The sequence below is a fragment of the Carassius gibelio genome, chromosome B2, assembly GCF_023724105.1.
Source record: "Carassius gibelio isolate Cgi1373 ecotype wild population from Czech Republic chromosome B2, carGib1.2-hapl.c, whole genome shotgun sequence".
Lineage (NCBI taxonomy): Eukaryota > Metazoa > Chordata > Actinopteri > Cypriniformes > Cyprinidae > Carassius > Carassius gibelio.
Genome location: NC_068397.1, coordinates 10,457,709 through 10,475,301, shown reverse-complemented (window position 1 = coordinate 10,475,301; position 17,593 = coordinate 10,457,709).

Below are 17,593 nucleotides of genomic sequence, written 5' to 3'. Positions count from 1 at the left end.
AATGAAATAAAATGTTTTCTGCAATGCTGTAAGACAGTTTTTAATGTGCTAGAAGTTATATGCACAAAAACTAATGTTAGGACTTCAATTATCAAGATTGTCAGTTTACAGCTTTCTGAGTCCAGTAATGTTGAAATAGTGCTTCTGTTCAAATGAAGTGAAATCAAGCCCAAATCTGCTCAAAAGCTTGTCTCTCTAATAGAGAAAGCTGTTTCATTCAGTATTCAGTGCAAATCTTGCCAAACTGATAAATGCTTATGCCATATGAAATACAATGGTTTCTGCAATGCTGTAAGACAGTTTTTAATGTGTTAGAAGTTATATACACAAAAACTAATGTTAGGACTTCAATTATCAAGATTGTCAGTTTACAGCTTTCTGAGTCCAGTAATGTTGAAATAGTGCTTTTGTTCAAATGAAGTGAAATCAAGCCCAAATCTGCTCAAAAGCATTTCTCTCTATTAGAGAAAGCTGTTTCATTCAGTATTCAGTGCAAATCTTGCCAAACGGATAGATGCTTATGCCTTATGAAATACAATGTTTTCTGCAAAGCTGTAAGACAGTTTTTAATGTGTTAGAAGTTATATGCACAATAACTTATTTTAGTACTTCAATGATCAAGATTGTCAGTTTACAGCTTTCTGAGTCCAGTAATGTTGAAATAGTGGTTCTGTTCAAATGAAGTGAAATCTAGCCCAAATCTGCTCAAAAGCTTGTCTCTTTATTAGAGAAAGCTGTTTCATTCAATATTCAGTGCAAATCTTGCCAAACTGAAACATGCTTATGTCTTATGAAATAAAATGTTTTCTGCAATGCTGTAAGACACTTTTTAATGTGTTAGAAGTTATATACACAAAAACTAATGTTATGACTTCAATTATCAAGATTGTCAGTTTACAGCTTTCTGAGTCCAGTAATGTTGAAATAGTGCTTTTGTTCAAATGAAGTGAAATCAAGCCCAAATCTGCTCAAAAGCTTGTCTCTCTAATAGAGAAAGCTGTTTCATTCAGTATTCAGTGCAAATCTTGCCAAACTGATAGATGCTTATGCCATATGAAATACAATGTTTTCTGCAATGCTGTAAGACAGTTTTTAATGTGTTAGAAGTTATATGCAAAAAAACTTATGTTAGGACTTCAATGATCAAGATTGTCAGTTTACAGCTTTCTGAGTCCAGTAATGTTGAAATAGTGCTTTTGTTCAAATTAAGTGAAATCAAGCCCAAATCTGCTCAAAAGCTTGTCTCTCTATTAGAGAAAGCTGTTTCATTCAATATTCAGTGCAAATCTTGCCAAACTGAAACATGCTTATGTCTTATGAAATAAAATGTTTTCTGCAATGCTTTAAGACAGTTTTTAATGTGTTAGAAGTTATATGCACAAAAACTAATGTTAGGACTTCAATTATCAAGATTGTCAGTTTACAGCTTTCTGAGTCCAGTAATGTTGAAATAGTGCTTCTGTTCAAATGAAGTGAAATCAAGCCCAAATCTGCTCAAAAGCTTGTCTCTCTATTAGAGAAAGCTGTTTCATTCAATATTCAGTGCAAATCTTGCCAAACTGAAACATGCTTATGTCTTATGAAATAAAATGTTTTCTGCAATGCTGTAAGACAGTTTTTAATGTGTTAGAAGTTATATGCACAAAAACTAATGTTAGGACTTCAATGATCAAGATTGTCAGTTTACAGCTTTCTGAGTCCAGTAATGTTGAAATAGTGCTTCTGTTCAAATGAAGTGAAATCAAGCCCAAATCTGCTCAAAAGCTTGTCTCTCTATTAGAGAAAGCTGTTTCATTCAATATTCAGTGCAAATCTTGCCAAACTGATAGATGCCTATGCCATATTAAATACAATGTTTTCTGCAATGCTGTAAGACAGTTTTTAATGTGTTAGAAGTTATATACACAAAAACTAATGTTAGGACTTCAATGATCAAGATTGTCAGTTTACAGCTTTCTGAGTCCAGTAATGTTGAAATAGTGCTTTTGTTCAAATGAAGTGAAATCAAGCCCAAATCTGCTCAAAAGCTTGTCTCTCTATTAGAGAAAGCTGTTTCATTCAATATTCAGTGCAAATCTTGCCAAACTGAAACATGCTTATGTCTTATGAAATAAAATGTTTTCTGCAATGCTGTAAGACAGTTTTTAATGTGTTAGAAGTTATATACACAAAAACTAATGTTAGGACTTCAATTATCAAGATTGTCAATTTGCAGCTTTCTGAGTCCAGTAATGTTGAAATAGTGCTTTTGTTCAAATGAAGTGAAATCAAGCCCAAATCTGCTCAAAAGCTTGTCTCTCTAATAGAGAAAGCTGTTTCATTCAGTATTTAGTGCAAATCTTACCAAACTGATAGATGCTTATGTCACATGAAATACAATATTTTCTGCAATGCTGTAAGACAGTTTTTAATGTGTTAGAAGTTATATGCACAAAAACTTATGTTAGGACTTCAATGATCAACATTGTCAGTTTACAGCTTTCTGAGTCCAGTAATGTTGAAATAGTGCTTTTGTTCAAATGAAGTGAAATCAAGCCCAAATCTGCTCAAAAGCTTGTCTCTCTATTAGAGAAAGCTGTTTCATTCAATATTCAGTGCAAATCTTGCCAAACTGAAACATGCTTATGTCTTATGAAATAAAATGTTTTCTGCAATGCTGTAAGAGAGTTTTTAATGTGTTAGAAGTTATATGCACAAAAACTTATGTTAGGACTTCAATGATCAAGATTGTCAGTTTACAGCTTTCTGAGTCCAGTAATGTTGAAATAGTGCTTTTGTTCAAATGAAGTGAAATCAAGCCCAAATCTGCTCAAAAGCTTGTCTCTCTATTAGAGAAAGCTGTTTCATTCAGTATTCAGTGCAAATCTTGCCAAACGGATAGATGCTTATGCCTTATGAAATACAATGTTTTCTGCAAAGCTGTAAGACAGTTTTTAATGTGTTAGAAGTTATATGCACAAAAACTTATGTTAGGACTTCAATGATCAAGATTGTCAGTTTACAGCTTTCTGAGTCCAGTAATGTTGAAATAGTGCCTCTGTTCAAATGAAGTGAAATCAAGCCCATATCTGCTCAAAAGCTTTTCTCTCTATTAGAGAAAGCTGTTTCATTCAATATTCAGTGCAAATCTTGCCAAACTGAAAGATGCTTATGCCTTATGAAATACAATGTTTTCTGCAATGCTGTAAGACAGTTTTTAATGTGTTAGAAGTTATATGCACAAAAACTTATGTTAGGACTTCAATGATCAAGATTGTCAGTTTACAGCTTTCTGAGTCCAGTAATGTTGAAATAGTGCCACTGTTCAAATGAAGTGAAATCAAGCCCAAATCTGCTCAAAAGCTTTTCTCTCTATTAGAGAAAGCTGTTTCATTCAATATTCAGTGCAAATCTTGCCAAACTGAAAGATGCTTATGCCATATGAAATACAATGTTTTCTGCAATGCTGTAAGACAGTTTTTAATGTGTTAGAAGTTATATGCACAAAAACTTATGTTAGGACTTCAATGATCAAGATTGTCAGTTTACAGCTTTCTGAGTCCAGTAATGTTGAAATAGTGCCTCTGTTCAAATGAAGTGAAATCAAGCCCAAATCTGCTCAAAAGCTTTTCTCTCTATTAGAGAAAGCTGTTTCATTCAATATTCAGTGCAAATCTTGCCAAACTGAAAGATGCTTATGCCTTATGAAATACAATGTTTTCTGCAATGCTGTAAGACAGTTTTTAATGTGTTAGAAGTTATATGCACAAAAACTTATGTTAGGACTTCAATGATCAAGATTGTCAGTTTACAGCTTTCTGAGTCCAGTAATGTTGAAATAGTGGTTCTGTTCAAATGAAGTGAAATTTAGCCCAAATCTGCTCAAAAGCTTGTCTCTTTATTAGAGAAAGCTGTTTCATTCAATATTCAGTGCAAATCTTGCCAAACTGAAACATGCTTATGTCTTATGAAATAAAATGTTTTCTGCAATGCTGTAAGACAGTTTTTAATGTGTTAGAAGTTATATACACAAAAACTAATGTTAGGACTTCAATTATCAAGATTGTCAGTTTACAGCTTTCTGAGTCCAGTAATGTTGAAATATTGCTTTTGTTCAAATGAAGTGAAATCAAGCCCAAATCTGCTCAAAAGCTTGTCTCTCTAATAGAGAAAGCTGTTTCATTCAGTATTCAGTGCAAATCTTACCAAACTGATAGATGCTTATGCCACATGAAATACAATGTTTTCTGCAATGCTGTAAGACAGTTTTTAATGTGTTAAAAGTTATATGCACAAAAACTTATGTTAGGACTTCAATGATCAAGATTGTCAGTTTACAGCTTTCTGAGTCCAGTAATGGTGAAATAGTGCTTTAGTTCAAATGAAGTGAAATCAAGCCCAAATCTGCTCAAAAGCTTGTCTCTCTATTAGAGAAAGCTGTTTCATTCAATATTCAGTGCAAATCTTGCCAAACTGACACATGCTTATGTCTTATGAAATAAAATGTTTTCTGCAATGATGTAAAGACAGTTTTTAATGTGTTAGAAGTTATATGCACAAAAACTAATGTTAGGACTTCAATTATCAAGATTGTCAGTTTACAGCTTTCTGAGACCAGTAATGTTGAAATAGTGCTTCTGTTCAAATGAAGTGAAATCAAGCCCAAATCTGCTCAAAAGCTTGTCTCTCTAATAGAGAAAGCTGTTTCATTCAGTATTCAGTGCAAATCTTGCCAAACTGATAGATGCTTATGCCATATGAAATACAATGTTTTCTGCAATGCTGTAAGACAGTTTTTAATGTGTTAGAAGTTATATGCACAAAAACTTATGTTAGGACTTCAATGATCAAGATTGTCAGTTTACAGCTTTCTGAGTCCAGTAATGTTGAAATTGTGCTTTTGTTCAAATGAAGTGAAATCAAGCCCAAATCTGCTCAAAAGCTTGTCTCTCTATTAGAGAAAGCTGTTTCATTCAATATTCAGTGCAAATCTTGCCAAACTGAAAGATGCTTGTGCCTTATGAAATACAATGTTTTCTGCAATGCTGTAAGACAGTTTTTAATGTGTTAGAAGTTATATGCACAAAAACTTATGTTAGGACTTCAATGATCAAGATTGTCAGTTTACAGCTTTCTGAGTCCAGTAATGTTGAAATAGTGGTTCTGTTCAAATGAAGTGAAATCTAGCCCAAATCTGCTCAAAAGCTTGTCTCTCTATTAGAGAAAGCTGTTTCATTCAATATTCAGTGCAAATCTTGCCAAACTGAAACATGCTTATGTCTTATGAAATAAAATGTTTTCTACAATGCTGTAAGACAGTTTTTAATGTGTTAGAAGTTATATACACAAAAGCTAATGTTAGGACTTCAATTATCAAGATTGTCAGTTTACAGCTTTCTGAGTCCAGTAATGTTGAAATAGTGCTTTTGTTCAAATGAAGTGAAATCAAGCCCAAATCTGCTCAAAAGCTTGTCTCTCTAACAGAGAAAGCTGTTTCATTCAGTATTCAGTGCAAATCTTGCCAAACTGATAGATGCCTATGCCATATTAAATACAATGTTTTCTGCAATGCTGTAAGACAGTTTTTAATGTGTTAGAAGTTATATACACAAAAACTAATGTTAGGACTTCAATTATCAAGATTGTCAGTTTACAGCTTTCTGAGTCCAGTAATGTTGAAATAGTGCTTTTGTTCAAATGAAGTGAAATCAAGCCCAAATCTGCTCAAAAGCGTTTCTCTCTATTAGAGAAAGCAGTTTCATTCAGTATTCAGTGCAAATCTTGCCAAACGGATAGATGCTTATGCCTTATGAAATACAATGTTTTCTGCAAAGCTGTAAGACAGTTTTTAATGTGTTAGAAGTTATATGCACAAAAACTTATGTTAGTACTTCAATGATCAAGATTGTCAGTTTACAGCTTTCTGAGTCCAGTAATGTTGAAATAGTGGTTCTGTTCAAATGAAGTGAAATCTAGCCCAAATCTGCTCAAAAGCTTGTCTCTTTATTAGAGAAAGCTGTTTCATTCAATATTCAGTGCAAATCTTACCAAACTGAAACATGCTTATGTCTTATGAAATAAAATGTTTTCTGCAATGCTGTAAGACAGTTTTTAATGTGTTAGAAGTTATATACACAAAAAACTAATGTTAGGACTTCAATTATCAAGATTGTCAGTTTACAGCTTTCTGAGTCCAGTAATGTTGAAATAGTGCTTTTGTTCAAATGAAGTGAAATCAAGCCCAAATCTGCTCAAAAGCTTGTCTCTCTAATAGAGAAAGCTGTTTCATTCAGTATTCAGTGCAAATCTTGCCAAACTGATAGATGCTTATGCCATATGAAATACAATGTTTTCTGCAATGCTGTAAGACAGTTTTTAATGTGTTAGAAGTTATATGCACAAAAACTTATGTTAGGACTTCAATGATCAAGATTGTCAGTTTACAGCTTTCTGAGTCCAGTAATGTTTAAATAGTGCTTTTGTTCAAATGAAGTGAAATCAAGCCCAAATATGCTCAAAAGCTTGTCTCTCTATTAGAGAAAGCTGTTTCATTCAATATTCAGTGCAAATCTTGCCAAACTGAAACATGCTTATGTCTTATGAAATAAAATGTTTTCTGCAATGCTGTAAGACAGTTTTTAATGTGTTAGAAGTTATATGCACAAAAACTAATGTTAGGACTTCAATGATCAAGATTGTCAGTTTACAGCTTTCTGAGTCCAGTAATGTTGAAATAGTGCTTTTGTTCAAATGAAGTGAAATCAAGCCCAAATCTGCTCAAAAGCTTGTCTCTCTAATAGAGAAAGCTGTTTCATTCAGTATTCAGTGCAAATCTTGACAAATTGATAGATGCCTATGCCATATTAAATACAATGTTTTCTGCAATGCTGTAAGACAGTTTTTAATGTGTTAGAAGTTATATACACAAAAACTAATGTTAGGACTTCAATGATCAAGATTGTCAGTTTACAGTTTTCTGAGTCCAGTAATGTTGAAATAGTGCTTTTGTTCAAATGAAGTGAAATCAAGCCCAAATCTGCTCAAAAGCTTGTCTCTCTAATAGAGAAAGCTGTTTCATTCAGTATTCAGTGCAAATCTTGCCAAACTGATAGATGCTTATGCCATATTAAATACAATGTTTTCTGCAATGCTGTAAGACAGTTTTTAATGTGTTAGAAGTTATATACACAAAAACTAATGTTAGGACTTCAATTATCAAGATTGTCAGTTTACAGCTTTCTGAGTCCAGTAATGTTGAAATAGTGCTTTTGTTCAAATGAAGTGAAATCAAGCCCAAATCTGCTCAAAAGCGTTTCTCTCTATTAGAGAAAGCTGTTTCATTCAGTATTCAGTGCAAATCTTGCCAAACGGATAGATGCTTATGCCTTATGAAATACAATGTTTTCTGCAAAGCTGTAAGACAGTTTTTAATGTGTTAGAAGTTATATGCACAAAAACTTATGTTAGGACTTCAATGATCAAGATTGTCAGTTTACAGCTTTCTGAGTCCAGTAATGTTGAAATAGTGCCTCTGTTCAAATGAAGTGAAATCAAGCCCATATCTGCTCAAAAGCTTTTCTCTCTATTAGAGAAAGCTGTTTCATTCAATATTCAGTGCAAATCTTGCCAAACTGAAAGATGCTTATGCCTTATGAAATACAATGTTTTCTGCAATGCTGTAAGACAGTTTTTAATGTGTTAGAAGTTATATGCACAAAAACTTATGTTAGGACTTCAATGATCAAGATTGTCAGTTTACAGCTTTCTGAGTCCAGTAATGTTGAAATAGTGCCACTGTTCAAATGAAGTGAAATCAAGCCCAAATCTGCTCAAAAGCTTTTCTCTCTATTAGAGAAAGCTGTTTCATTCAATATTCACTGCAAATCTTGCCAAACTGAAAGATGCTTATGCCATATGAAATACAATGTTTTCTGCAATGCTGTAAGACAGTTTTTAATGTGTTAGAAGTTATATGCACAAAAACTTATGTTAGGACTTCAATGATCAAGATTGTCAGTTTACAGCTTTCTGAGTCCAGTAATGTTGAAATAGTGCCTCTGTTCAAATGAAGTGAAATCAAGCCCAAATCTGCTCAAAAGCTTTTCTCTCTATTAGAGAAAGCTGTTTCATTCAATATTCAGTGCAAATCTTGCCAAACTGATAGATGCTTATGCCATATGAAATACAATGTTTTCTGCAATGCTGTAAGACAGTTTTTAATGTGTTAGAAGTTATATGCACAAAAACTTATGTTAGGACTTCAATGATCAAGATTGTCAGTTTACAGCTTTCTGAGTCCAGTAATGTTGAAATAGTGCCTCTGTTCAAATGAAGTGAAATCAAGCCCATTATCTGCTCAAAAGCTTTTCTCTCTAGTAGAGAAAGCTGTTTCATTCAATATTCAGTGCAAATCTTGCCAAACTGATAGATGCCTATGCCATATTAAATACAATGTTTTCTGCAATGCTGTAAGACAGTTTTTAATGTGTTAGAAGTTAAATACACAAAAACTAATGTTAGGATTTCAAAGATCAAGATTGTCAGTTTACAGCTTTCTGAGTCCAGTAATGTTGAAATAGTGCTTTTGTTCAAATGAAGTGAAATCAAGCCCAAATCTGCTCAAAAGCTTGTCTCTCTATTAGAGAAAGCTGTTTCATTCAATATTCAGTGCAAATCTTGCCAAACTGAAACATGCTTATGTCTTATGAAATAAAATGTTTTCTGCAATGCTGTAAGACAGTTTTTAATGTGTTAGAAGTTATATACACAAAAACTAATGTGAGGACTTCAATTATCAAGATTGTCAATTTGCAGCTTTCTGAGTCCAGTAATGTTGAAATAGTGCTTTTGTTCAAATGAAGTGAAATCAAGCCCAAATCTGCTCAAAAGCTTGTCTCTCTAATAGAGAAAGCTGTTTCATTCAGTATTCAGTGCAAATCTTACCAAACTGATAGATGCTTATGTCACATGAAATACAATATTTTCTGCAATGCTGTAAGACAGTTTTTAATGTGTTAGAAGTTATATGCACAAAAACTTATGTTAGGACTTCAATGATCAAGATTGTCAGTTTACAGCTTTCTGAGTCCAGTAATGTTGAAATAGTGCTTTTGTTCAAATGAAGTGAAATCAAGCCCAAATCTGCTCAAAAGCTTGTCTCTCTATTAGAGAAAGCTGTTTCATTCAATATTCAGTGCAAATCTTGCCAAACTGAAACATGCTTATGTCTTATGAAATAAAATGTTTTCTGCAATGCTGTAAGACAGTTTTTAATGTGTTAGAAGTTATATACACAAAAACTAATGTTAGGACTTCAATTATCAAGATTGTCAGTTTACAGCTTTCTGAGTCCAGTAATGTTGAAATAGTGCTTTTGTTCAAATGAAGTGAAATCAAGCCCAAATCTGCTCAAAAGCTTTTCTCTCTAATAGATAAAGCTGTTTCATTCAGTATTCAGTGCAAATCTTGCCAATCTGATAGATGCTTATGCCTTATGAAGTACAATGTTTTCTGCAATGCTGTAAGACAGTTTTTAATGTGTTAGAAGTTATATGCACAAAAACTTATGTTAGGACTTCAATGATCAAGATTGTCAGTTTACAGCTTTCTGAGTCCAGTAATGGTGAAATAGTGCTTTTGTTCAAATGAAGTGAAATCTAGCCAAATCTGCTCAAAAGCTTGTCTCTCTATTAGAGAAAGCTGTTTCATTTAATATTCAGTGCAAATCTTGCCAAACTGACACATGCTTATGTCTTATGAAATAAAATGTTTTCTGCAATGCTGTAAGACAGTTTTTAATGTGTTAGAAGTTATATGCACAAAAACTCATGTTAGGACTTCAATGATCAAGATTGTCAGTTTACAGCTTTCTGAGTCCTGTAATGTTGAAATAGTGTTTCTGTTCAAATGAAGTGAAATCAAGCCCAAATCTGCTCAAAAGCTTGTCTCTCTAATAGAGAAAGCTGTTTCATTCAGTATTCAGTGCAAATCTTGCCAAACTGATAGATGCTTATGCCATATGAAATACAATGTTTTCTGCAATGCTGTAAGACAGTTTTTAATGTGTTAGAAGTTATATACACAAAAACTAATGTTAGGACTTCAATTATCAAGATTGTCAGTTTACAGCTTTCTGAGTCCAGTAATGTTGAAATAGTGTTTCTGTTCAAATGAAGTGAAATCAAGCCCAAATCTGCTCAAAAGCTTGTCTCTCTAATAGAGAAAGCTGTTTCATTCAGTATTCAGTGCAAATCTTGCCAAACTGATAGATGCTTATGCCATATGAAATACAATGTTTTCTGCAATGCTGTAAGACAGTTTTTAATGTGTTAGAAGTTATATACACAAAAACTTATGTTAGGACTTCAATGATCAAGATTGTCAGTTTACAGCTTTCTGAGTCCAGTAATGCTGAAATAGTGCTTCTGTTCAAATGAAGTGAAATCTAGCCAAATCTGCTCAAAAGCTTGTCTCTCTATTAGAGAAAGCTGTTTCATTCAGTATTCAGTGCAAATCTTGCCAAACTGATAGATGCTTATGCCTTATGAAATACAATGTTTTCTGCAATGCTGTAAGACAGTTTTTAATGTGTTAGAAGTTATATACACAAAAACTAATGTTAGGACTTCAATGATCAAGATTGTCAGTTTACAGCTTTCTGAGTCCAGTAATGTTGAAATAGTGCTTTTGTTCAAATGAAGTGAAATCAAGCCCAAATCTGCTCAAAAGCTTGTCCCTCTATTAGAGAAAGCTGTTTCATTCAATATTCAGTGCAAATCTTGCCAAACTGAAACATGCTTATGTCTTATGAAATAAAATGTTTTCTGCAATGCTGTAAGACAGTTTTTAATGTGTTAGAAGTTATATGCACAAAAACTAATGTTAGGACTTCAATGATCAAGATTGTCAGTTTACAGCTTTCTGAGTCCAGTAATGTTGAAATAGTGGTTCTGTTCAAATGAAGTGAAATCTAGCCCAAATCTGCTCAAAAGCTTGTCTCTTTATTAGAGAAAGCTGTTTCATTCAATATTCAGTGCAAATCTTGCCAAACTGAAACATGCTTATGTCTTATGAAATAAAATGTTTTCTGCAATGCTGTAAGACAGTTTTTAATGTGTTAGAAGTTATATACACAAAAACTAATGTTAGGACTTCAATTATCAAGATTGTCAGTTTACAGCTTTCTGAGTCCAGTAATGTTGAAATAGTGCTTTTGTTCAAATGAAGTGAAATCAAGCCCAAATCTGCTCAAAAGCTTGTCTCTCTAATAGAGAAAGCTGTTTCATTCAGTATTCAGTGCAAATCTTACCAAACTGATAGATGCTTATGCCACATGAAATACAATGTTTTCTGCAATGCTGTAAGACAGTTTTTAATGTGTTAGAAGTTATATGCACAAAAACTTATGTTAGGACTTCAATGATCAAGATTGTCAGTTTACAGCTTTCTGAGTCCAGTAATGGTGAAATAGTGGTTCTGTTCAAATGAAGTGAAATCTAGCCCAAATCTGCTCAAAAGCTTGTCTCTTTATTAGAGAAAGCTGTTTCATTCAATATTCAGTGCAAATCTTGCCAAACTGAAACATGCTTATGTCTTATGAAATAAAATGTTTTCTGCAATGCTGTAAGACAGTTTTTAATGTGTTAGAAGTTATATACACAAAAACTAATGTTAGGACTTCAATTATCAAGATTGTCAGTTTACAGCTTTCTGAGTCCAGTAATGTTGAAATAGTGCTTTTGTTCAAATGAAGTGAAATCAAGCCCAAATCTGCTCAAAAGCTTGTCTCTCTAATAGAGAAAGCTGTTTCATTCAGTATTCAGTGCAAATCTTACCAAACTGATAGATGCTTATGCCACATGAAATACAATGTTTTCTGCAATGCTGTAAGACAGTTTTTAATGTGTTAGAAGTTATATGCACAAAAACTTATGTTAGGACTTCAATGATCAAGATTGTCAGTTTACAGCTTTCTGAGTCCAGTAATGGTGAAATAGTGCTTTTGTTCAAATGAAGTGAAATCAAGCCCAAATCTGCTCAAAAGCTTGTCTCTCTATTAGAGAAAGCTGTTTCATTCAATATTCAGTGCAAATCTTGCCAAACTGACACATGCTTATGTCTTATGAAATAAAATGTTTTCTGCAATGCTGTAAGAAAGTTTTTAATGTGTTAGAAGTTATATGCACAAAAGCTTATGTTAGGACTTCAATGATCAAGATTGTCAGTTTACAGCTTTCTGAGTCCAGTAATGCTGAAATAGTGTTTCTGTTCAAATGAAGTGAAATTAAGCCCAAATCTGCTCAAAAGCTTGTCTCTCTATTAGAGAAAGCTGTTTCATTCAGTATTCAGTGCAAATCTTGCCAAACTGATAGATGCTTATGCCTTATGAAATACAATGTTTTCTGCAATGCTGTAAGACAGTTTTTAATGTGTTAGAAGTTATATACACAAAAACTAATGTTAGGACTTCAATGATCAAGATTGTCAGTTTACAGCTTTCTGAGTCCAGTAATGTTGAAATAGTGTTTCTGTTCAAATTAAGTGAAATCAAGCCCAAATCTGCTCAAAAGCTTGTCTCTCTATTAGATAAAGCTGTTTCATTCAGTATTCAGTGCAAATCTTGCCAAACTGATAGATGCTTATGACATATGAAATACAATGTTTTCTGCAATGCTGTAAGACAGTTTTTAATGTGTTAGAAGTTATATGCATAAAAACTTATGTTAGGACTTCAATGATCAAGATTGTCAGTTTACAGCTTTCTGAGTCCAGTAATGCTGAAATAGTGTTTCTGTTCAAATGAAGTGAAATTAAGCCCAAATCTGCTCAAAAGCTTGTCTCTCTAATAGAGAAAGCTGTTTCATTCAGTATTTAGTGCAAATCTTGCCATACTGAAACATGCTTATGCCATATGAAATACAATGTTTTCTGCAATGCTGTAAGACAGTTTTTAATGTGTTAGAAGTTATATGCACAAAAACTTATGTTAGGACTTCAATGATCAAGATTGTCAGTTTACAGCATTCAGTTTACAGCTTTCTGACTCAGACTCAGCTTTCTGAGTCCAGTAATGCTGAAATAGTGCTTCTGTTCAAATGAAGTGAAATCTAGCCCAAATCTGCTCAAAAGCTTGTCTCTCTATTAGAGAAAGCTGTTTCATTCAGTATTCAGTGCAAATCTTGCCAAACTGATAGATGCTTATGCCTTATGAAGTACAATGTTTTCTGCAATGCTGTAAGACAGTTTTTAATGTGTTAGAAGTTATATGCACAAAAACTAATGTTAGGACTTCAATGATCAAGATTGTCAGTATACAGCTTTCTGAGTCCAGTAATGTTGAAATAGTGTTTCTGTTCAAATGAAGCGAAATCTAGCCCAAATCTGCTCAAAAGCTTGTCTCTCTATTAGAGAAAGCTGTTTCATTCAGTATTCAGTGCAAATCTTGCCAAACTGATAGATGCTTATGCCATATGAAATACAATGTTTTCTGCAATGCTGTAAGACAGTTTTTAATGTGTTAGAAGTTATATGCACAAAAACTTATGTTAGGACTTCAATGATCAAGATTGTCAGTTTACAGCTTTCTGAGTCCAGTAATGTTGAAATAGTGCTTTTGTTCAAATGAAGTGAAATCAAGCCCAAATCTGCTCAAAAGCTTGTCTCTCTAACAGAGAAAGCTGTTTCATTCAGTATTCAGTGCAAATCTTGCCAAACTGATAGATGCCTATGCCATATTAAATACAATGTTTTCTGCAATGCTGTAAGACAGTTTTTAATGTGTTAGAAGTTATATACACAAAAACTAATGTTAGGACTTCAATTATCAAGATTGTCAGTTTACAGCTTTCTGAGTCCAGTAATGTTGAAATAGTGCTTTTGTTCAAATGAAGTGAAATCAAGCCCAAATCTGCTCAAAAGCGTTTCTCTCTATTAGAGAAAGCAGTTTCATTCAGTATTCAGTGCAAATCTTGCCAAACGGATAGATGCTTATGCCTTATGAAATACAATGTTTTCTGCAAAGCTGTAAGACAGTTTTTAATGTGTTAGAAGTTATATGCACAAAAACTTATGTTAGTACTTCAATGATCAAGATTGTCAGTTTACAGCTTTCTGAGTCCAGTAATGTTGAAATAGTGGTTCTGTTCAAATGAAGTGAAATCTAGCCCAAATCTGCTCAAAAGCTTGTCTCTTTATTAGAGAAAGCTGTTTCATTCAATATTCAGTGCAAATCTTACCAAACTGAAACATGCTTATGTCTTATGAAATAAAATGTTTTCTGCAATGCTGTAAGACAGTTTTTAATGTGTTAGAAGTTATATACACAAAAAACTAATGTTAGGACTTCAATTATCAAGATTGTCAGTTTACAGCTTTCTGAGTCCAGTAATGTTGAAATAGTGCTTTTGTTCAAATGAAGTGAAATCAAGCCCAAATCTGCTCAAAAGCTTGTCTCTCTAATAGAGAAAGCTGTTTCATTCAGTATTCAGTGCAAATCTTGCCAAACTGATAGATGCTTATGCCATATGAAATACAATGTTTTCTGCAATGCTGTAAGACAGTTTTTAATGTGTTAGAAGTTATATGCACAAAAACTTATGTTAGGACTTCAATGATCAAGATTGTCAGTTTACAGCTTTCTGAGTCCAGTAATGTTTAAATAGTGCTTTTGTTCAAATGAAGTGAAATCAAGCCCAAATATGCTCAAAAGCTTGTCTCTCTATTAGAGAAAGCTGTTTCATTCAATATTCAGTGCAAATCTTGCCAAACTGAAACATGCTTATGTCTTATGAAATAAAATGTTTTCTGCAATGCTGTAAGACAGTTTTTAATGTGTTAGAAGTTATATGCACAAAAACTAATGTTAGGACTTCAATGATCAAGATTGTCAGTTTACAGCTTTCTGAGTCCAGTAATGTTGAAATAGTGCTTTTGTTCAAATGAAGTGAAATCAAGCCCAAATCTGCTCAAAAGCTTGTCTCTCTAATAGAGAAAGCTGTTTCATTCAGTATTCAGTGCAAATCTTGACAAATTGATAGATGCCTATGCCATATTAAATACAATGTTTTCTGCAATGCTGTAAGACAGTTTTTAATGTGTTAGAAGTTATATACACAAAAACTAATGTTAGGACTTCAATGATCAAGATTGTCAGTTTACAGTTTTCTGAGTCCAGTAATGTTGAAATAGTGCTTTTGTTCAAATGAAGTGAAATCAAGCCCAAATCTGCTCAAAAGCTTGTCTCTCTAATAGAGAAAGCTGTTTCATTCAGTATTCAGTGCAAATCTTGCCAAACTGATAGATGCTTATGCCATATTAAATACAATGTTTTCTGCAATGCTGTAAGACAGTTTTTAATGTGTTAGAAGTTATATACACAAAAACTAATGTTAGGACTTCAATTATCAAGATTGTCAGTTTACAGCTTTCTGAGTCCAGTAATGTTGAAATAGTGCTTTTGTTCAAATGAAGTGAAATCAAGCCCAAATCTGCTCAAAAGCGTTTCTCTCTATTAGAGAAAGCTGTTTCATTCAGTATTCAGTGCAAATCTTGCCAAACGGATAGATGCTTATGCCTTATGAAATACAATGTTTTCTGCAAAGCTGTAAGACAGTTTTTAATGTGTTAGAAGTTATATGCACAAAAACTTATGTTAGGACTTCAATGATCAAGATTGTCAGTTTACAGCTTTCTGAGTCCAGTAATGTTGAAATAGTGCCTCTGTTCAAATGAAGTGAAATCAAGCCCATATCTGCTCAAAAGCTTTTCTCTCTATTAGAGAAAGCTGTTTCATTCAATATTCAGTGCAAATCTTGCCAAACTGAAAGATGCTTATGCCTTATGAAATACAATGTTTTCTGCAATGCTGTAAGACAGTTTTTAATGTGTTAGAAGTTATATGCACAAAAACTTATGTTAGGACTTCAATGATCAAGATTGTCAGTTTACAGCTTTCTGAGTCCAGTAATGTTGAAATAGTGCCACTGTTCAAATGAAGTGAAATCAAGCCCAAATCTGCTCAAAAGCTTTTCTCTCTATTAGAGAAAGCTGTTTCATTCAATATTCACTGCAAATCTTGCCAAACTGAAAGATGCTTATGCCATATGAAATACAATGTTTTCTGCAATGCTGTAAGACAGTTTTTAATGTGTTAGAAGTTATATGCACAAAAACTTATGTTAGGACTTCAATGATCAAGATTGTCAGTTTACAGCTTTCTGAGTCCAGTAATGTTGAAATAGTGCCTCTGTTCAAATGAAGTGAAATCAAGCCCAAATCTGCTCAAAAGCTTTTCTCTCTATTAGAGAAAGCTGTTTCATTCAATATTCAGTGCAAATCTTGCCAAACTGATAGATGCTTATGCCATATGAAATACAATGTTTTCTGCAATGCTGTAAGACAGTTTTTAATGTGTTAGAAGTTATATGCACAAAAACTTATGTTAGGACTTCAATGATCAAGATTGTCAGTTTACAGCTTTCTGAGTCCAGTAATGTTGAAATAGTGCCTCTGTTCAAATGAAGTGAAATCAAGCCCATTATCTGCTCAAAAGCTTTTCTCTCTAGTAGAGAAAGCTGTTTCATTCAATATTCAGTGCAAATCTTGCCAAACTGATAGATGCCTATGCCATATTAAATACAATGTTTTCTGCAATGCTGTAAGACAGTTTTTAATGTGTTAGAAGTTAAATACACAAAAACTAATGTTAGGATTTCAAAGATCAAGATTGTCAGTTTACAGCTTTCTGAGTCCAGTAATGTTGAAATAGTGCTTTTGTTCAAATGAAGTGAAATCAAGCCCAAATCTGCTCAAAAGCTTGTCTCTCTATTAGAGAAAGCTGTTTCATTCAATATTCAGTGCAAATCTTGCCAAACTGAAACATGCTTATGTCTTATGAAATAAAATGTTTTCTGCAATGCTGTAAGACAGTTTTTAATGTGTTAGAAGTTATATACACAAAAACTAATGTGAGGACTTCAATTATCAAGATTGTCAATTTGCAGCTTTCTGAGTCCAGTAATGTTGAAATAGTGCTTTTGTTCAAATGAAGTGAAATCAAGCCCAAATCTGCTCAAAAGCTTGTCTCTCTAATAGAGAAAGCTGTTTCATTCAGTATTCAGTGCAAATCTTACCAAACTGATAGATGCTTATGTCACATGAAATACAATATTTTCTGCAATGCTGTAAGACAGTTTTTAATGTGTTAGAAGTTATATGCACAAAAACTTATGTTAGGACTTCAATGATCAAGATTGTCAGTTTACAGCTTTCTGAGTCCAGTAATGTTGAAATAGTGCTTTTGTTCAAATGAAGTGAAATCAAGCCCAAATCTGCTCAAAAGCTTGTCTCTCTATTAGAGAAAGCTGTTTCATTCAATATTCAGTGCAAATCTTGCCAAACTGAAACATGCTTATGTCTTATGAAATAAAATGTTTTCTGCAATGCTGTAAGACAGTTTTTAATGTGTTAGAAGTTATATACACAAAAACTAATGTTAGGACTTCAATTATCAAGATTGTCAGTTTACAGCTTTCTGAGTCCAGTAATGTTGAAATAGTGCTTTTGTTCAAATGAAGTGAAATCAAGCCCAAATCTGCTCAAAAGCTTTTCTCTCTAA